Source organism: Prinia subflava, chromosome 11 (assembly GCF_021018805.1).
Source record: "Prinia subflava isolate CZ2003 ecotype Zambia chromosome 11, Cam_Psub_1.2, whole genome shotgun sequence".
Lineage (NCBI taxonomy): Eukaryota > Metazoa > Chordata > Aves > Passeriformes > Cisticolidae > Prinia > Prinia subflava.
Genome location: NC_086257.1, coordinates 9,820,563 through 9,841,936, shown reverse-complemented (window position 1 = coordinate 9,841,936; position 21,374 = coordinate 9,820,563). Strand labels below are relative to the sequence as shown.

At 42.5% G+C, this 21,374-nt stretch overlaps 1 long non-coding RNA gene across 3 annotated transcripts in view; it reads left to right on the top strand.

The window, feature by feature from the left end:
- Nucleotides 1–647: 647 nt before the first annotated feature.
- The window catches only part of LOC134556289 (uncharacterized), a 252,178-nt gene continuing 231,451 nt past the window's right edge, over nucleotides 648–21,374 (top strand). For all 3 annotated transcript variants that reach the window (XR_010081633.1, XR_010081632.1, XR_010081634.1), the window contains exon 1: nucleotides 648–1,221. This is a non-coding gene — a long non-coding RNA (uncharacterized LOC134556289). The remainder of the gene's footprint in view (nucleotides 1,222–21,374) is intronic.

Genomic DNA, 21,374 nt, shown 5'->3' with positions numbered 1-21,374 from the left:
GTCTTTGATATTTTTACCAGTAATTTTTGAAGAGGAAAAGTTGTGACTTACAGCCCTGCTCCTGTCTGTCCACCCAAAGGCTTGTGGTATTGAATATGGATGTCACAGTCTGTGCCTTTCCTTTTTTACTTTTATTTTTTTCATTTTAAAATCAGTCTGGCACCATTTGACTGCTGGATGTCATAGCTGAACCCTCCTGGGATGTCAGCAGGGAGAAAGTCCCTCCTGCTGCCCATGGCTCTGTTCGTGGGGCTTTTCCCAGGCTCCATCTCAGACTGGGAAGTGAGAGCTCTTTCTCCTCTTGTTTGCTTGCATTTGTTTGCAGGTTTTTATTGTAATAACCAGTTGTTAGTTAGATTGAATAACGTCAGTTTTGTTGTGAATTATTTGCTATCAATAAAGTACAATAATGTCAGGGGTTTTCTCCTCAGGTTATTGTGGACATGGCTACTGTCCTGCTCAGTTTCATCATTGCAGTGGTGGTGCTTTGGTTTTCCACCTTTTTGAAGATGGACTGAAAGAAGAAATGATAATTTTAACTATCTACGAATTTACTGTTTCATCTTCAGCTTGTGAATTTAAAACAGCAATTCATTTTTATTTAAACTGTTTAGAAATTCGATTAAGGCAGGAGTTAGAGAGGAAAACAAACCCTAAATTTGTGGCACATCCTGATTCTGCAGTCAGCTGAGCTGGGTGCAAGGCAAACTCGTCACTTTCTTCCTCGGGCTGTATCCTTTGAAGGCTTTGTTTCTAAAAGATTGATGAAAATAAGGTGAGTTCCAGTTCCTGTGGTTGTGGTTTCAGTCCAAAACATGCATTTGAGCCCATGTAGGCCAAAAAGTCATTATTTGTCCGTTAAATGCCTAACCTCAGGGAAAGGCTGCCATCCGCTAACGCTGAAGGTGCCGTGGGGCCCGCAGCGGTTCCGCCGCAGCCGCGGCCGCTGATGGCGCCTCGGGAGCAGCCCAGGCCTCTCCGCTCGGCTCCTCCCCAGCGCTCACAGCCCCTGCCCAGCCGCCCTTTCCCACACGCTCTGGCTTTCCTCAGCCACCTGGCCGGGATGTGGCTGCTCCTGACAGCCTGTCCTTATCGGCAGCGTGTTTTGCACTGATTTCAGCCTCTTCACAGCGTGTGTGACTGTGGGAACGCAGCGCGCTGGTGGAGAGTGTCCGTCTCCTTCAGCCACACGTCAGTGCCGCCTCAGCGCATCAGGGAAAGGTAAGGTGAAATTCTCTGTCCTAACTCTGTCTGGAGGCAATTTGCCTGGATTTCTTCCCTGTTAGGCGGTGTGAAGTGGCCTGGTAATCTGTTGGCTCATCACCAGTCTCCCGGTCATGCGGGTAATCCTGAGGGTTGTCATCTGAGGTGAAAGATAAGGAGAAGGGCCTGAACGTCACACATGGATGTGAAAGATCAAGAGACTTTTGCCTGCTGTGTTATTTTTAAAATTAGAGCTATTTAGTTTTGCCTCTTCCAAAGCATTATATGAATGTGAATAAATACTTTGGTATCATTGCATTAGTTTTGTGTATGGAAAGCAAAACTGATTTTTACCTTCCTCATGGAGGTGTTAGGACGATTAAGTAATGAGTAAGAATTCCTTAACTGCTGTAGTGTTGGGTAACAAAGAAATGCTGGTAAGGAAGCTGTGTAAACTGTGTCCTTGCAGAGCAGTAGTACTGTCCAGCCCTTTTGTCCCTCCAGATTTCAGTGTCCACCTCAGTGTTTCCTCTGTTCTGTTCAATGCCATCTTGCTCGCTCAGAAAACTCAGTTGCTGGAAAGTTTCCTTCTGTGTTTAGTCCCTTCCACTCCCGAGTTTCATTCTGACTTGCACAGGGGAGGTGTTCTCACCAGAAGATATTCGGCTCAAGCCCAGGTCTGCAGTTCTCAGCCCTCTTTGCAATCGCTTAGTGGAACTCGTGCTTATCCCTGGCTCAGGAGGCTGCTGCTGTTCAGGAGTTCAGTGCCCGCTAAAGGTTCATCAAAGTGATCTCTGCTAAACAAAGCCCATAAACTAAACACAGAACCTTAAAGCAAGTGTATCCTTAAATTAAGAATGGCTCTTCAGACACATAAGTGCTTTGGGGAGCCTGTGTTTGTTATTCCAGCAGTCTCATTGTGAGAGCTGGAGCTCTATGAAATGCAGATCTTCAAAGCTTCCTTGAAGATATGATGCCTACTATTCTCCCTGTCAAAACAGAATTCTCTTTTAAGGTCACAGTCAGCAAGTTTTCTTCCTCCTAAAACCTCCTCCCTTGGATGCTTCAAGGAAGGAACTTCTTATTGTTGAGCTCCTCACCTCTTCACCTTACCAGTGAGCTCCTGGTGCCTTTCTGAACTTTTCCTTTGCTTTTCTCTTTTCTGTGAAGCACTTTTATCACCTGAATGGTCTTTGACTGCCAAATGCTGACTCTGGGGACAGTGCTGCCTTAGTAAAAAAACAAGCCAGCAGAACTTTCTGGAGACATCCTGTGAGCAGCATTGGCTTGGACTTAAATGACCCAAGGACAGGGGAAAGTGTGAAATCCTTAACTTGAAATTGCCATAGTAGGCAGTGGCTCCTGAAACCATAGGCTCTTCAGTTTTACTGTGAGTAAATGAGCTTACAGCATAAATATTGGGGGCGAGGGGTAAAGGAGGGAGGAAATAAGATTATTTTTCTATGTAATAGAATTATTTTGCTTTTAAAAGATTTGGTCTTTGATATCTTCAGCTGGAAATTAAAGCCTGATAGAATACTGGGACAGTTCTACCTGCTTGAGTAATTTTGTTTCCGACTAGATATGTGGAACGATTTCACTTGAAATAAAAAGTGAACTTCCTGTTTGTTTGGCTTTTTTTTTTAAACATCATTAAGTAAACACAGTTTAGAACATGGTTATGCAATAATAACATTACCCAACAGGCAGAACTTTCCAGTGTGAGATAGCATCCTATAAATTATCCTGGCTTTAGAATAAGAGAAACAAGAAACCAGAAGACCAATGGCTCAGAGAACATGTGACTTTCTTTTTGGAGGGATCCCAAATGAACTCGGGGTGCAGATCAGAGTCTCTTTTCCACAGTATGTGCTACACACCCTTCTGTCTGGCAGTGCAGTGGAAGTGTTTCCTAATGAAACTTCCATCACTGTGAAATAATCACATATCCTTGCAAAGCAAGTAATGTCATAACTGTGACGTGGGTTTGTCAGTCCATTTGCTTAACAGCCTTGTTATTGAAGCAGGATGTTTGGCATATATAACAGTAATATAAATTGATGCTGAATAGGTGAGATTTTTTGAGAAGAGCTGTGCTCAAACCCATAGAATTTAGTGGCTTTTTGAGGTGTTTTTCTTTGTTCTCTTGAGGTTCTTTTGTTGCTTATTAGGTTTGTGTGTGTGCAGAGTAGAAGTGACTTTCGGTAGCCTGTCAGTGAAGAGTCAATGACTGATTGCATCGTAACAGACATTCGGATAGGTGCTCTCTGACAAATTTATATTTGGTCTTTGTGTAGACATTGTAAGTGTCACTTTCCAGCAAGCAGCAGCTCTTGGAGCTCCAGTGATCGCCAAATGTTATTTTGGGAAGTTACAGGAAGTACATGCTTACTCTGAAAATAGTTAAGGCCAGTTCTTAAAAAGAGGAGTTAAGCCATCTATGACTTACAAATGACATAGATAACTGTCATTATGTTATAATTATTCTCTAAAAATATTTCGGGAGCTATAATTAGAAGGAAATAAAAAGTGAAACTCAAGGGAAACAAATTACAAGTCCAATGTGCTTAAATTCTCCCTTTGTCATCTTTGCATATTTTGTTGTTTTCAGTATTTCCACATATTTATTCAAAGCAAACTTCACCCAGCAAACAAGTCAGATTTCTCACCCCTAACATTTGCATTCCATGATTCCTTCTCTGTTGTTTGTTGTTGACAAAGATAAATTTAGATTGACTTTGCTTGGAGTTTTAGCCTAATTCCACCTGTAGTGTAGCTGTTTGGTGTGATCGCAGTACTGTGATCTCTCTAGGTATAACATTGAGTGCATTTTCATTTGTTATGAGGGAAAATAATTCAAAAACAAACTTGTGAGAACTCTTAAGGCAGTGCCTTCAGAAACAGGTTTAACCTCCTGTGCTCCTTCACAGGAAATGAGAAGTCAGGAGAGTTAAACAGGAGTGCTGATTTTGCTGCAGGAAAATGCAATGCCTCTGTATGATCATGATTTTAAATTACTTCTCCAGCTTTATCACTGCCAGAATTAATCAGGGTAATGTATGGCAGAGTGAACTGAAATACACAAACACAATAAGGTACCCTGACTTCCTAAGACAAGAAAAAAGTGCATTAATTTCTGAGAGACAGCTGAATTAACAAGATAATTCTTTACCATATGAAGCAGTCCATAAGATATTAGTGTATTGTTTTGTGCAGTGTTTTGTTTTAATGGTGGGACCTAAAATGAGGCTGCTTAAAGGAAGTTCACTGTCTTAAGGATTCTTTGGGGGTGAGGGGAAAAAATTCATTATTCCTTGACAGGTTTTTGTCTGAAAATGGAGTAGGTGTGAGAGTGTGTTGTGCACAGGCTTCCATAAACCAATGTCCTGAGGCACACAGCAAATAAACACGTTGGAGGTTGTAATTATTGTTTGGTTGATGCCCTGTTTTAGATCCAGTTTGGAGAGCAGGGAATAGATGTCACCCTTCCTCCCACCTGCAGAATTTGAAGGAGGTGAAGGCTGGGTGCTAGGCTCAAGCTTGGACGTGTGTTTATGGAGGGATGCAGTGGGGTAAAAAGAGACAGCAAGGACTGGGAAAAGCCTAACAAAGTCCACACCTGCGATCTGTGCCCAGGGAAATGGTGTGATCCAAGTGGAGCTTGGATGCTGAATTTAACTTTGCTCACGTGGTTCTGGCCTTACCTGGTCTCTGCTAAGCAGAAGTGACCTCAAAGGAGGGCCCAGCCAGGGGTCAGTGCTGCCCTGCCCCTGGAGCAGGAGCGCTTGCAGGGGAAGTGCTGGGGATCACTCATCCCTGACACTCGAGTTCAGTGCCACTCTTCAGGTGCACGGTGGTTACAGACCCCAACAAAACAGGAGGGAATTGGGCTGGTTGCAGAGCAGTCAGAACGTGTATGATGAGGTCGTTTTCTGCAGTCCAAGTGGTCCTCCTTCAGTTTATAATTTATGAATACGTTCCTAGGAATAAACACAGGACTTGTGTGCTCAAGGCAATTGTTTAAAACTCTGTCTTGCTCTTGTTTCACTGCATAACAAAATCCCCATCACAGATGGTAGTCAGGCCAGAAACAAAGCTTATAATGAACTGATGCTATTTTTTTTTTTCTAACACCTACTGTTAGATTTTTGTAAACATTTCTTTCTTTGTACCTGCTTGGGTACAGAGTATCCCCACCTGCATGGAAAGTCTGCCACTACTACGAGATTGACTTGACCTAGATTTTAAAACAAAAACGAAGCCCAGGAGGTTTTCAGCTGTAGGCTTACATTTTCACTGGAACTGAACTTTCCCCAAAGTACATTGGCCTTGATCAAGGTCTGGAACGGGTGAGCCGAGAAGGGAATTCTTGCAACTCAACCCTGACTTTCTGATCCAGCCGGCATAATTATAGTTTAGCTACCGGCCAGTAGCCCTGCTCTGGATAGCATCAAAGCATTCTTGCGAAGCGTTTTGAACTGCTCCCAATGACCACTTCTGTGGTCGCAGCGCAGCAGCGTCTGAGCACACCCTGAGCCGCTCGGTGCCCAGAAAGCTGCAGCTTCTGCTCACGGAGCCCGGCTGGAGCGGTGTGAATGGCTCAGCCACCAAAGGCTGCTTGTAAAGCCCGATAATTTGCCTGCTCGGGCATTGTGGCATCCATTGCATAACTGCACTTCAAACGCTGTCTGGAGCCCGTGGCAGCTTCCCAAGCAGGATCTATCGGATCAGATGCATCCGGAATGGGCTCTATCAAAAGCTTTAGCGAATCAATGCCTACAGAAATGTAATTTGTCTTTAATCAATTTTATTGTTAACAGTAAAAGAGGAAATTGTAGATAAAAGCTTTAGGAGTACAGAAATGAAAAAATTAATTTGTAGGAAGCTAATTAATTTGTTTTTAAGATGTGTTTTTCCAGTCCTTTGCTGGAGTGCAGCTTGTTGAAGGAAACTGATGTGCTAAAAAGAAAAGGCAGTGTCTGTGGCAGTGTGTTTGTCTGTGTGGAGAGTAGTGCAAATTATTTGTGTTTGTTTCTTCTTTCTTGGAGGACCTAAAATACATTATTGTATAGGTGTGTTCTGATTCAAGAGAAAAAAAAGGAAAGAGGGAATTAGGTGAAACTGTATAAGGTAAAGGAAGGGGAAATGGGGAAAGCATCAGAGTGATTCTCTGAGAAAGTCTGTGTATGAATGTATATGTATAAAACCAGTAAATGCTCCAACAGCACCGACTGCAGCTTAACCAGAAGTCACTAATTAGCCTTGAAAACGCACTTCTATTTTTATCCCACAACAGCGTTAACATCTGTATTTCATAGGTATTTATTCATCAGTGCATTATATGACATGATGGGGTTTGTGTTTTTTAATCAAATCTCAACAGATTTGATTTCTGTCCCATGTCCTGTGGGATGTGTTTAAGGCTGGATATTCATCCACTGGAGGAAATGTTGAACTGTTTGTGTTTTGAGGATGTTGAATATTCACCCAGGACACAGTAGCCCACCCCTGTGAGGTGGCTACAGCCCAACAGTTTCTGTTGGCCACGGTAACTTTGGAGTTGCTTTCCTGCAGGTGAAAGCTCACCCAGACCTCAGTCCATGGGAGGTCTGTGTGTGGTTCTTGCTTCTGTAGCAGGCTGCTCAGGAAATTAGATAATCCTCTTCTATTGCTGTTTGATTTGAGGGGTGTCTTCTGGGAAAGACAAATACATATAAATCTGCCTACCTGTTTAGATGTTATCTGAAGAATGTTTGTGAAATTAAGAGGCTGTATATTTACATTTAACTGTAGTCATTGTGTAATACTTCCTGTTCCATGTGCAGTGAAAGAAATTAAATAATGAAATTTCCTACAGATGTATCTAAGATTAGCTGTCAGTCAGGCTATTCTGATAATGCTGTGAATCCAAGCATTAATTTTCAAATGCTCTCCTTTTCCCAGTTTTCTATCAGCTGCTATTCTTAACTCCTGAGCAGTGTTTGGGTTGGGGGAAGATGGAAAGTCGGGACTTCGTGTCTGTGTTTCTTACTGAGGACAGCTTAAAGCTGGAGAGGTGAATCTGAACATTGGTGGGGAAGAATAGAAATGTGTGTGAATAGATGTGAATAGAAATTAGAACCAAGCACTAAGAATTTTTTCTATCTATTGTTTTAAAAGCAAATAGAAATAGAAACGTGTGAATAGGAATTAGAATCAAGCACTAAGAATTTTTTCTATCTATTGTTTTAAAAGCAAGTGAGATTTTTATAAAGTCATTGAAAATTACTTTAATGGGACAGACATAGGAAGAATCTTTATTTGCAGCTTTTGGACTTGGCCTGATTTTCACAAGTGCAAGGCACTGACAGATGCTGTCTTTTACATTGGGCTCTGAGGTTATGGCACTTTTCTGAGAACCAAGCCATTTGCTCCTACTTCTGAAACTAGCTTCTTAAGGTATTCAGATCTATAAAAAGTGATTTATATAATTTGCAAATGTTCTAAATTGTTTGAAAAAAAGTTGCATTCAAGGGAAAAGCATTGCAATCGTTACAGCATCGTTAAAGAGCAGCAAACCTATGAAGAACACCTCAAGGAAAACATGTTTGCATGAACTATCACGCATCATTTCAGCACTTAAATATCTTCTTTTTGTTTTATTGCCATTTGCAGTGTTTTTTTCTGGTTTGTTCTGTTGAAGGGAGATAGTGCTGATAAAGAAACAACTCTCTCCTTCTGCTCGATGTGAACTCTCACCTTTAAGTTAAAAATCCACATATTTATAAGTGTGTGTCTGTGCACATACATGTGCATGCACATAAATAATTTGCAAAGAGAGAGGGGGAAATGCTGTGACAAGTGCCTCAGTAACTTTATGAACTTAAGTGCTGACTGCTCTTCAGAGTTACGATCCTTCTGTTCTAGGGTGAGCATTGCTGGAGGGTCATATTACTATTCTTTGTGCTGTATACATTTTCTTGACTTCATGCAATAAAAAGAACCCCTGCTTTTTCTGTAAGCATTTCTAATTTGTAACAGATCAGCAACCCAGTGTTATTTCTTTGGCAGGGTGAGGCCATCAAGACCTGTCCTTTATGGGTCTTTCCAGGTGATTTACTAACTATGACTTTCTCTTCATATCACACTTGAAGTTTCATCAAAATAATTTGGAATGTACTGGGACCAAATAAATGGCAAAGGCTAAAGCATCTGTTAGCCAAGATAACCACAGTACAACTTGCCAAACCAAACATTATTGTTAGAAACATGGCTTGACCATAATGCCTATCTCTGAACTGGAGTGGGAATGGTTTCATGGGAAAAAGTTTCCTCAACAATATATGGGCTCATAGAGCCTACGCTGGAAAAGAGACAGCATACTTTAGTTTGAATAAATTGAAACTGCAGCCAGTACTATGGCTTGTGGCTGATCTTTATTATGTGCAATGTTTTGAAATTCCACTTTTTTTGCTTTTAAAACGTTATCTCAAAATAATTCCCTTTTTTAAACCTTGCTTCTCCCATTGCTGTTTTTAAGGACTCATTAGAGAAAGCAAACTGTATGCTCAAAGATTCTTCTTTCATTTTGCCTTTGAATTTTGTGACTGTTCTGCCTCAAGGAACATGCAGCTGATTCTTGACTTAACAGTGTTTGGATGCTTTAGCTTGAACATCATTGCAGCATTGGAAGTTAGAAAAACGTAAAGGTTTCATGATGAGATTATTAGAAAGGAAGTGGAAGGAGATGCACTGGATGTTGGGCTTACCAGCTTTGCATTCAGTACTGGTGGGAGATTTCCAAATTTAGTAGCATCCCCTAAGAATGGCTCATTTCTCTGGTGTGGCTGAAGGACCAAGGCTCTGAAAGGCAATTTCAACACTTTCATAGCCTACCTGAAGTAATGCAGTTACACCAGTTGTGGATGGGAACAACACAGCAGGATAGACTCCTCAGCATGCAAACCTTGCCAGCCCCACAGAGAAAAACCAGCACAAGTTGATGCACAAGTTGATGGAGCCAGCTGCAAATTCAGCTGAAAAGTTTATTCCATTGATTTCTGTGCACAGATCATTCAGGTAAGGCAGTGCTGTGAGGACAGAGCAGCAGCAAAGCCACGTGAACTGTTCATCACTCAGGGGCTGGACTGGACTGGAGCAGGGGCAGAGCATCACATTTACAGGATGAAAGGAAAACTTTTTCCTGGAAAACTTGGAAGCTTGGCCGTTGTTTCTCCTTGCTCTTTAGTGAGGAGACCCATGGCTGAGCAGCAGTGCTGAGATTGTTTCTTGCCCGTACAGAGTTTGTTCCAGCAGGCTCTGAAGAGGGAGAGGGGATGATGGAGCACTTGACTGCTGTGCTTTCAGCTGGCCTTTCCCTTTCACTTAGAAAGCTTTTCTATTGAGGATCATCCAAATATGTGCCATCTTGCCTCGTGAATGTGTCTAGTGTTTCATTTTGACCTTGGTTCAAATTCTCAAGTGGTTTGAGTTTTGTTTTTTTCCAAGCACCAATGCAGCTCATGTTTTGTTCTTCCCATATTTTCTATCACACTTTGACAAATTTCGACTAATCCTTTCACCAGCTTTATTGTTACTTTTCTCTGTGTTACTGTTTCTCAGCATGTCACTTAATAACTGAAATACTAGGGTGTGTAAGAACACGGGAAATGCCATATATCACCCAGTTGTCATGTTTGGAATTGCAGCAGCTCTGTTGCACATGATACAGTTATAAATTAAAATTCTCCATTGACCTGGAGCTTAGAAAGATATTTTCAGTGCAGTATTTACTTAGTTTTGCTGATCTTGATATATTTATATCTATTTATTTTTTATGCATCTATTTGTATTTCTTGTTATGTTCCTATTTCTAATTTAATTTTGCTTTTACTAGTAAAAATCCATTTCTCTGGCATGTCCTTGTCTCTATTGAGGTGATGTTTGCAACCATACCTGAGATGGAGTGAAAGTTTTTGATTGTAAATGGATTGGCAAAAATATACAAATTCTGCATGTTCTATCTATGCAAGGAACTAGGAAAGTTGAATTTTCTTAATATCAAAGGAGAGAGGAGAAAATGATGTCCTTCAAAAATGGCTGTCTCTGAAATCATTCAGAATGGGAAGGTTTTATGAGACCTGTCTTTATAAATTCTGGAATTGATCCATTTGTCTCTTTAAAATTTAACTGCAGTCAAGAGAAAAATTAAAGATTGTGTCGTTTTGATAATGTAGTACAAAGTTATTTTTGGTAACTAAAAGAGCTTGTTGAAAGCACTTGCTTTACATTGAAGCCAACATGGGACTTGAATCCAACCTATTTTTGAGTCATGACAGGCCCAAGACATCTATAGAAACCTTGAGGTCGCAAATGCTCTCTGATTTGGTTCAGAGTTTCCAGGTAAGTTCTGCCTCGGCACAAGGTTGTGAAATTCTGTGTGTGTTGCTTTGCAGGAGCTGGGACTGTGTCACAGCGGGCTCTGGGACTGCTGCAGGTCCCTTGGAGAGGCCATTGTCTGCTCAGGATAAAGTGAGAGGTATTTCAGAAGCGCTTTGAAGCCGTGCCAGGCTCCTCACAGGGCTGTGAAATCTGATACCTCCGCTTTTGAGCTCTTGGGGAAAGTACAAACTGTAGTACTTGTGGAATTCATTCACTGACTTCCAAACTCGAGTCTGGCCTGGGAATGGAGGAAAGAGTTTAAGAAGAAGGCGGAAAAAAAGACTTCAGTAGTATGTGGCAGTTAACTGTCAACTTTGGCATCTTTTCAGATTTGCAGCTTCATGCTTTCTAGAGATAAACTGTGACTTCTCCCTAAGGACTGGAGGATTTCATTTTCCTTCCCACTGAATCTGCTAGGATTGTATGACTGTGGGAGCTGTGTGAAATGCAGAACTACCAGCAAGATGCCTGCCATGCTCTTAGGTAGTTAATTTAAGGTTACAGAACGTTTATTGCTGCTTGTTCCTATTTACATAGGCTTCTCAGTATTTTCTATTTGTAAGGCAGATCAACAGGGTCCTCCTGGCTGTATTACTATGCCTTGTGTTTCATCTGGGTTTCCCTGAAACCTTTTGTCTCATTAAGGTGGATTGAAGCTTTTCTGTGAGCTCAGAGCATTCCTGTGCACCCTGTGTGACAAAGGAGCTTGTGTAAAAGCAGAGAAGGAGCAACCAAATCTTCAAAGAGTCCAACTTTGTTACTCTTTTTGTTCTCAGTGGAGCTCAAATGCGAGCGGGCAGCGAGGCCTCTGTTTCTGCTGTGTCGCCTGTTGCCTTTGTTTCATTTTGGCAGGGCTGAAGGGAAGCATTCACTTTGTCTCTGATGGTGCTCCCTGGCCGTGCAGGACCCGCGGGGTGCGGGTTCTGTTGGGAAGGCAGGATCCCCTCGGGCGGGGATGGTGCTGTCCCTGCGGGCAGGCCGGAGGCAGCGCGGTGTGCCAGCTGCTGCCGCGGGGATTGCGTGCGGTAACCCAAGCCCTGTGCGCCGTGCCAGGGCCAGCGAGCAGCTGCTCTGGCTGCCAGGCCCAGAGAGGGCACGGGGAGACGGGAGCGTGGCTCTCTGCACTCAGCAGGGCAGGGAAAGATGCAAAGGTGTGCTCCTCCTCAGGGGGCTGGCACGACACATTTCAGGGACTCGTGAGGGAGAGTTGGAAAGCTCAGGCTTAAACTGAACTGCAGCTGATGAAGAAGGAAGAATAGCAAGAAAATACCTAAGTAACCCAAGTGGAGGAGAGCAGAAGTTTATTGCTTAATATGGAAATGAGCAAATTATAGGTCATCTCTTTGATGTCTTTCTCCTTTTGACCACCACAGAAAAGGTGAATTATGATCAGATGCTTAAACCAGTTAATTTTAACAAAAACAGGGCTAAAAAGGAACAAGTCAGGTGTACTTGATAGATAAGAAAGATTATGCAAGTCAGCAGGACTTGATACAATATCCTATAATATGAAAAATTTGCAAATGCTTACTTATCTGCCATTCTCTGTAAGAAATGTGGAGTCTCCCGATGATGTCAAGAAGACAAATGCGTTACCTGTGTTTGAAAATGCAAGGGCAGCTGAGAGGGAGGAAGCCATGGAGAATTTAGAGAACCTTAATGCTTATTTAGTATTAAAAATAAATAACGGCATAAAGCATTAGATGATACTTTAAAAATCTTTCTTGCCCCTACAAATGTGATAAATAATTATCACGATGCCACTCTGTACTTGTGCACAGTAGATTTGGTGGAACCTTATTGCAAAAACAAGCTTGGACACCATCCCACATGACATTCTTGAAGGCAACCTGTGCTGGGTTTATGTGGTAAGGTGGGCACACAACTGACTGAGGCAGTTGTGGGTACATGAGGATTTGGGGATTTAGAAAGGGGTAAATGGGAATTTAGAATTTTTCATGTGAAGATGGCCCAGAGAGGTCATGATGACTTTGCTGCTGGAGTATTTCAAAAAAACTGTAGTTACATTGTACTTGATTTTACCTCAGAGGTGGGGTATGGATGAGATGATTTCCTGTGATTCCTTTCATTTCTCTGTTCCTGGGACTCTGATGCGAGGCTGACTGGGGAGGTTTTAACTTAAGTGCAAATAACTCAAGTTAACTGTGCACTGAAGACACAACCCTCAGCTTAATAGATATGATTTTAAAACCTGGCTGGGAAAACTTGGTTTCATATGTGGTAATAATGTCCCAAGAGGACATCCCAAGATGACTGGTAGATTTGAGAATGATGTGGGCTGATTGGAGAGATTCCAAAGTGGGAATGATCAAACAAATAGGAAACAAACCTAGAAGGCAGCCTGAAACAATTTGGATTGTGTAGGGAATAAAAGACCAGAAGAAAAATTACAAAAGTCTTCAAATACTGAGAAGGCTGCTGTAAAAAAGAGCAGTATGATGCTTAGAGAGAGTCCAATCCCTGCAGAAGATGGAACAGGAATTAATGAACTAAATTGCAGAAAAAAAAAAAAAAAAAAAAAAAAAAAAAAAAAAAAAAAAAAAAAGAGAGAGAGAGAGAGAAGGCATTAGGCATTAAAATAAAAGGGGAAAACCCCAAAACAACCACAATCCAAATCAAGGATAGCAAGTACTGGAAAAGCTTGCATGAGTGATTATGAAATCTGTGATGATGTTAAAGGGCAGGTGAATGAAATACTTCTCAGAAACAACATGGAGATGGTTGTTCTTACTTTGGGACCTTTTAATGTCACTATCTGATTTCTGCAAAGATCTTTTTTCTCCTGAGAAAGAATGCTTTGCCTTGATAGTTGAGGATTAAATTTATTCATTTACTGCTCAAAATAGAATTGCTGCTCTCTATTCCTACCACAAGTATCTGCCTATCCAGTAGGGAAAGTAGCCAGCCCTGCATCTGAGGTTCTCACCTTTCTGTTCCCTTTTGCCTGTGACAGGGAGTCTGTGGGAGCTCACCTTCACCCCAGTGCAGCTTGTGGATGGGCAGACAGAGATGCTGTTTCTTTGCAGGAGATGCCAGGGCTCTTCACAGACAGGCTGAATATCCAGACATGCCAGTGAAACTGCTGTGTGCAGTTCTCAGTGTAGTTTCCTAATTAGCGTTTGCAATGTCTTTAAATAGCACTTACACCTGTGTTTGTCGCACATATTTGAATTTTGTTTCAACTAATCCTCACATAGCTAGAGTTTATGTCTAAGTTGTCTTTGTCTTTTGGGTATAGAGCTGGAGAATGTGCTCTAAATTAAAAACAAACCTGGATGCAAAAGGCAGCTCCTATTTAGGCAGTGTCAGATGGCTTTTCTGAGGCTAGATCTGTTAAAAAACTACAAACGGATCTGTCATTTCTGTTTAGAAGTTCAGAAAGAAGCAGACAGTTTGGATCAGGGAACAGTCTGCAGTGATGTGTCCAAAACAAGAGCTTTTGTTCCAAGCGGGGCTGATGCAGGCCACCAAATATGCCAAGAATGCGGGGCCGTTTGTGGTGCGGCACAGATACCATCACCGGCGAGCTGAGCACCCACATTCCTGCTCCAAAAACAGCTCTTGGGATGCGGGCAGCTGAAACGAGGGAAACCCCGAGCAGAAGGTTGCCACTGCCTACATGTCAAAGATAAAATGATCTGTCTCCCTAAAATCCCCCGTTTTCAGACCCCTCCCTCGAAGAGGCAATTAGCTGTTAAACCTCTCAGGGTCAAACGGGCAAGGTTAGTTACAAGAAAGGGGTTAAGAAGTTTTGAATCAGCTGCTGTGATTTCAGTGAGAAATCTATGAATGATTTCAGTGAAAAATCTATGAAGTCCGAGTCCTTTACATCAGGAAATGACGTTTGCCCGGTTGACATAATTTCTAAAATCAAGTATAACCATATATGTGAAAGCTCTGTGTGTAAACATGTATGAATTGGAGGAGTTGTTGCACTCCCTGGCTTATGAAAAGGCTCTACCAATTGCTCTGAGCAATTTTCAGACCCATTTCAGTGGTATTTTTGGTAATGCCATGACAATTAACTGCTAAGATAGTATTCATACTTTTAAAGTAAAGTGGGGTTTATTTCTTGTTATTACATATGAAAATACTGGTTGAAATAACAAAAATAAATAGTGTTCTTAGGGAAAAGATTTTTTTTTCTAGAAAAATGTATGGAAATGTACTACATCCTTTGGTAATTCAAAGAAGTTAAAATACGTGATCTTTTGAATTTTACAAGTTCTGTGTAGCATTTGAACAGTCAGGACATCATAGTGGTTGAAGCTTTAGGGAGGCATTGATTGCAATCCACTCCAACAGCTTGTCTGTCTTGAAAATAATTTAAATGAACCATGGTACCTTGTTAATAGTGGCTAAAGGAGCTAAAGAATTAAAAAACCCCAAACCCACAGTGCTCCAAATCTGCTATATGGCAAATCTGAACTCTGACATTGCCAGTTTTGGAATTAGCTCCTTTGAGCTCCTGGTAGAGTTCATCTTCAGTAAAGCAAATATTTTGCCTAAGTAAGTTTACTCTGACCCCAGGATGTGGGGTGCAGCAGGGAGCAGTGCTTTGCAGGACCATGACTCTGAGAGGTTGCTCAGTGTCAGGATCACCATCTCCCGATGTGTGGTGTGCTGCAGGGGAGGTGTTTTCATCATCCACAGGGGTGAGCCAAGTAAATCTGCCTGCTGTGGGTAACCCTTCGTGAGCCCAGCTGTGCACATCTGGAGAACAGGCGTTCACAGCCATGAGACACCACGGCCTTGGCTGGTTGAAAGCTCTCCTCCCGCTGCAGGGAGCCTGGAGGGGCCCTCGGCCTGACCAAAGCTGCCACTTCTGATGCTGAAAATCAGAGTGTTAGGAGTGCCCCTGCCTGGAGGATACCTGGGTGCATGTAGCAGGAAAATGGATTGGAAAATACTGATTAATAAGTAAAAGCAGGCTGCTGCTGCAGCAGTGTGGGCTGACACCAATGGCCAAAAATGGGAAGCAAAGCAGATTGAACTCTCTCTGGAAAAATCAGTTGGTGAAGGCAATGATTTGGATCCCAACCTGCCAATTAACCCATCTAGAGGAGTCACGGTGGAGGATTCCCCCAGCCAATGTTTTGATGAAGTAGTTGAGTGGTATAAAATCACAAATCCAACACAACTGGTATTTTACTCTCTTTCATTACAGCAATTTTTCAATTATGCTTTTTTTCATTAAGCTCATAATGCAGATTAACAGATTTCCCTGCCTTTTTAAAGGGACACTGTGTGGTGATACTAAGTAAAAAATGTAGGGAAGAGAGACAATTTATTTTCAGGATCTTTATTGTCTGTCAATGACAAGATGGATAATCAAATCTTCTCTGTCTTTTCAGAATGGAGTTTATGTTTAAATGGGTGGGTCTAGTCACAGCTAAAAGGAAATTTCAGAATATATTTTTTTGTAGAGAAGACTCCCCATGCTAATGAGCAGCCGAATGTGTCTCGGGGAAACAGTTTGTTACTAAAAATAAGTTGTAGCCTGACTGTAACTAAAATCAGATTGCAGAAACCAAGCTACTCTGATTCCTGATTTCTGCTACAGAAGGAGATGAATCTATTACAAACAGCTCTGATTATTATATATTTTTAAATGTGCTAACCGAGTCCTGTTTTGAAATTAATCCACTTATGAGCTTCTATCAAATATGCTTACAGCATTCTCCAGAGATTTTCTTCAGACTCTGCAAAGCCAGAGAGGAACCAGTTCATAGTTATGAGGCCAAAAGGAAAAACAGTGCACATGAGCTATTTATAGAATATGAAGCAAAACAGTGTGATAAAGGGCAAATGAAAGCTTTCAACAAGAGGCTTTTCGTTTCCAGTCACATGGTCTTTACATGCAATTTCTTTTTTACTGTACAATTTAGCAGGGAAATTAAATCACTTGACAGCAGCCTTTTTCCGGTTAGAAAAGAACTGTTCAGTGCTCCTTTACCATTTACAATACGCTCACTTGTGGCTGTTGCTGTTTGAGAGGGTTTGTTTGCAGAGGTTTCTGCAGGGCCCGTACTTTCCTGGCAGGTGGAAGCAGAAATGGTGGCCAGAGGTTGCCCTGGGAAGATTTCAGTGTGGAACATGGAAAACCACCCTGCTGCCGAACACAGCATCAGAGTTCTTAGTCCTGAGCCCCAGATGTTTGGGAAAACAGGACAAGGATCCCCCTCCTCTGAAACTCTGAGTTACAGGCAGTGGTAGAAGCAAGTAAAGGTAAATCCAACCTTTCTAATTGCTTTTGTGTTCCATCACCCACTGTATATAGATGTCCTTGTTGTGTTCCTGCCTCTTTGTTCTTAATGCAAAGAGCAAAGGACATTTCTGTCCTGGGAGTTTATCAACTACCTCACTCATTTTGGATCTATTTCTTCCAGAGCTAGTTTGTTCAAGTCATGTATTCAAGTCAAGTCTCCATCTCTGGGGGCTGCCTTTAAGCAATTCTGACCTTGAAAAAAACCCCAGCTTGACCTGGGTGCCAGATTGTGACTTAGCTTAACACCGTATCCGACTCTTTCAGAAATACAGGAGTTGCCAATTTTTTGACAATTACTAAAGTTAGATATTTTACTGCCTAAGTGTGATGACTCCAAGAAGGGGAATGGTGCAGAGGAGAAATTGCATGAACCGTGTCCCAGAGGTCCAGGCTGATAAAAATCAATGGCTTCTCAGATAGATTTCTTTTTGTTAGCTTTCCTTTTTCTTGTGTCTGTGATGAAGTTTGAGGGAGGATAAAGAAGCTGGATAGTTTATCTCTCAAATATAGAGGCTGATGCTGTAATTTCAAAACATGTTCGCAGACAGGGTGATTTATGGCAGCAGCCTTTTGTCCTTGGACATCAGCAGCACATTTGCAGGTTCACAGTGTGTTCCATACCTGAGCTTCTCACCACTCGGGCCATCACCCAAACTGTCTTGTCTCATCTGTGCCAGATTTCTCCTTAGTCCTGGGAGTTCCTGTGCTTGTGTAAAACTATTAATACTTCACAGACTCATTCTGCTTGTGACAAGTGAACTAGTGGATAAAATGCTGAGGCTTTAGCAGCAGTGCTGCTGTATGGGAACTGAGTGCTGCAGCTGGGGGCAAGGGAGCAAGGACCAATGAACGTGGTACATCTGTCTGTAGCCCCACATGTCAGTCCCTCAGACCATTTTACAGATTTGCTAATGGGAACAAGGTTTTTTAGTGAAACTTCTTCAGGCCCTTACAAAGATGTGAATGTACTCCAGAACCCTGATGAATGATAAGCAGAAACACCAAAAGACAAATTTCCGCTGCTGCTTCTCAGACACATGAACTCCTTCAGAAGTCAGGAGTTACTCTGAATTTAAAGAAATCAATGTTGGCTTCCTCCCAGGATGTAAACTCTTTTTAAGAGCTCTGTTTTATGTGTCTGTGTCTATGTGTGTATATACATATTGTGGGAAATATGGTTATTTAATTCATGTTTTATAAATAATTATAGATTGGGAACTGTGATATATATTGTATGAATTTCTGTAAAGCACCTCCCTGATCTTCCGGGTTCCAAAAATGGAAGGTGAGAACGACTTGCCCCTGCCTACGTGCAGCTCAACTCATTGGGACTCGCAACAGGTCAAACGCTACGTGCCAGCAAAGACGTGCCAGCGAGGACTTACACCGGTCATCACACACCTCTACGACAGTTACTCAAAGCAAGGACTAACTCTGGACATTAGCATTTGAATGTGCCCGGAGACCCTTTCGGGAATTAATGTAAATAAAGTTAATGGTCGATGATTAGAGAAACAATGGGAGGAAAGTTGCCGAGGGGGAAACTAAGTGTATTTAAGTTGGGTCTTTAGGTGGGCAAGTTTGTGAACCCAGCTAGAGACAAGGCTGCCAGGTCCTGTGTCCCTGGGGTCACCCTTGGCTCTACTTTTCCCGGGAGAACTTCGGTCAAGTAAGTTTGCTGTTCGTGGGGTTCGTATTGTTTTGTTTTTATTGTTTGAAATTGTTATAATTTGATTCTAAATTTTGTGATTTAGATGTTAATAAACCAAACTATTGAATTTGGCAATAAATTTGTCCTGGCGTTTATAACAATTTTGGCGCCCAACGTGCGGCCAGTTTTGAATATTCTACGGATCCCTGCTTCTGACCGGGGGGCGCCCCGCCGTAAAAAGCGGCCTGGCAGAGCGGGTAAGTCCGGAAGAACGAACTGGCTTTACGAACCCAGAACCCACAACAGCAAAGGGATTAGGCATTAGGACAAGCTAGCTTGGGGGGGCTCGGGAACTCAGCAGGGGTTTTCCCCTGGAACCGCGGTATTGTTTCACTCGTAAAAATCTAAGTGCACGAAGAATCCACGCAGGAAAAGGACCGTAAGTATAGCGTGGTTGAGTGGGGGTGACCAAGTGCTTGAGAACGTGTATGTGTGTGTGAGTGTGTGTGTGAATGAGACGTGATTTATCACGAAGCGAGAGCGGACCTTAAAGTCGCGTTTCCGCTGCTCCCGCGAGGGACACGGCCGACCGACGGGGAAGCGATTGGAACGTGTGATATTTCGCTTCGTGTGTGAGTGCTACCCGACGGGGTGGGAGAGGTCACCAGGGGTCCTGAAGGAAAGAGGACGTCCCTTTTTGAGTTCGGGGACGAGTAAGCCTTCTTGACCGCGACCAGGGGGGTCGCTTAATTTTTTCGGTGGCAGTTACAGAGCCCCGCCGTTAACCGAACATCCACGGAACGGTCATCCGCTAGATCATTAAGTTAACGGCATCGAGTTCGGAAACTCGGGATTTAATTTTTAGTATCCCATAACTTCTGTGCCACGGGGAGTATGGGATCAGATCTCAGCAGAGATCGGGAGGATTCTTTAAGGGAAACCTCAGCGAGGGCTGATCTTGAAATTCCTCAGAAAAGTCCATTAGGAAAGTTGTTGCAAAGTTGGCAAGAATGCCCAATTAGGAGAGGAGCATCTAAAGATCGGATGATTTATTTGTGTATGAATGTTTGGGGAGGAAAGGAGATAAGACCTAATATTATATGGCCTGTGTTTGGTACTTTTGACGAATGGGCGTGGGAAGCTCTGTGGGAACATGTAGCGAAGAAGAAAAGGAGAGAATTTGAGGAATTGGCATATGTTCTGTTATGGTATGAAGTACGAGTAAAGCTGTGTTCTGAGAAAAGGGAAACACGGAATGAACTGGACTACGGGATAAACTTCTCTCACGGCTCGGTGGCCCCCGTCCTGCCAGCCCCTACCCCTACCACTTCCTCCTCCCCGGCCTTCTCAGGGGCAGAGTTAACACTGCCATCCGAGACCCATGCGGAGCCCCGAGCTCAGCGGCCACTCCAGAAACCTCCCTCCCGTTCAAGGAGATTCCCGAGAGAGAATCCTGCCCCCGTTTCTAGTCCTGACCCCGCACCTCGGCCACCGACGCTAAAATATGGAGAAAAAGAGAAGAAGGGTAAAGAAAACGAAGGGTGGAAGAATAAACCAGACAGGTATATACCAGTTAGAGCCCTGGCTAAAACCAGGACCCCCGAAGGAGATCTTGAAGAGCCCGGGAGGGATTCGGGGTGGGACAGTTGGTGTGAGAGCAAGAATGGCCCGGGAGGAAAAATGGGGGAAAAGAAGCATTCCCGTAAGAAATTTGACAGTAGAGCAAAACAGAAATTACCAAAAGTGAATTGGAATGCATTAGAGAATAACTAGTGGTGTTGAGAAGCGTGCAAATTAGAAATGCGAAAATTCACGTGAGTCTGCAAAAGGAGAAAAAGATAGAAAAGGGATTAAAAGGAATCTTGCCTACTCTTTTCCTTGGTGGTGGTAGATCTTTTACTTCAGGCTGAATACATTTTGGAGACTCCCTAGAGTTGTGTATTTTGCTTTAAGAGTTTTTTTTCTCCTGGACGAGATCGGCGGAGTTGTTTTTTTTCTTTTTCTTTTCACTAACGTGGGAATGGAACGAAACCCGCCCCTTCCCGCAAGCGGCAGGGCGAGTCAGTCCATGGTTGCCGGGAGACGAAAGAAAGCGGCAGTTTTAAAGTGATTAGACAAAGCTGCCCGGGGCAGAAAACCGCCCTGTAAGGCGAAATAAGAAGCAAAAATAGATAAAAGTATTGAGAGAAGAGACCAAGAATGAGAACTATACTTATGCGTAAGAAATACCTAGGTGTTTGTTCTTGAAAAGCTGAAAATATATCTTCCTTTTAGTTGTCTGTCTACTGTATGTGAAGATTTTGTGCAAATCAAAAAGTTGATAGTATAGTGGATGTAGCTCGTCTATGTTTGAAACAATTGCTACATTTTGAATTCAGATTGTCAGCTTGAGCAGGAATATGGCATTTGTGTTGGCAGACAGTGTACTGCAAAGGTTTTGTGTGTTTCAGTTTTTCTTTCAAAAAGTTGAAGCATGTGGCCGGTGAAGTCCAAATTAAAGCGGCTGTTGAGAGGCAAGAAACTAAATCTTTCTGTCGAGATAGTGTTGGAATGGTAATTAGAGTCAGGATTCTAGTATTAAGTTGAGAAAGTAGTATAATTCTCTGTGTTGGTAGTTACAAGATTTTTCTTTATTCTTTGCAGTTCCTATTCTGTATGTATTTTATCTAGTTGGGAACCGGGATTCTTAATTTTAGATGGTTTGTGTTGTCCCTTTGATATTATGTCTTCTTACTTGCTCCTCAATTTGGAAGATGTGAACCTTGAGGTTGCCCTGGTGCCTGTGTTTTTCTGGTAGAGAGTAAGTGATGT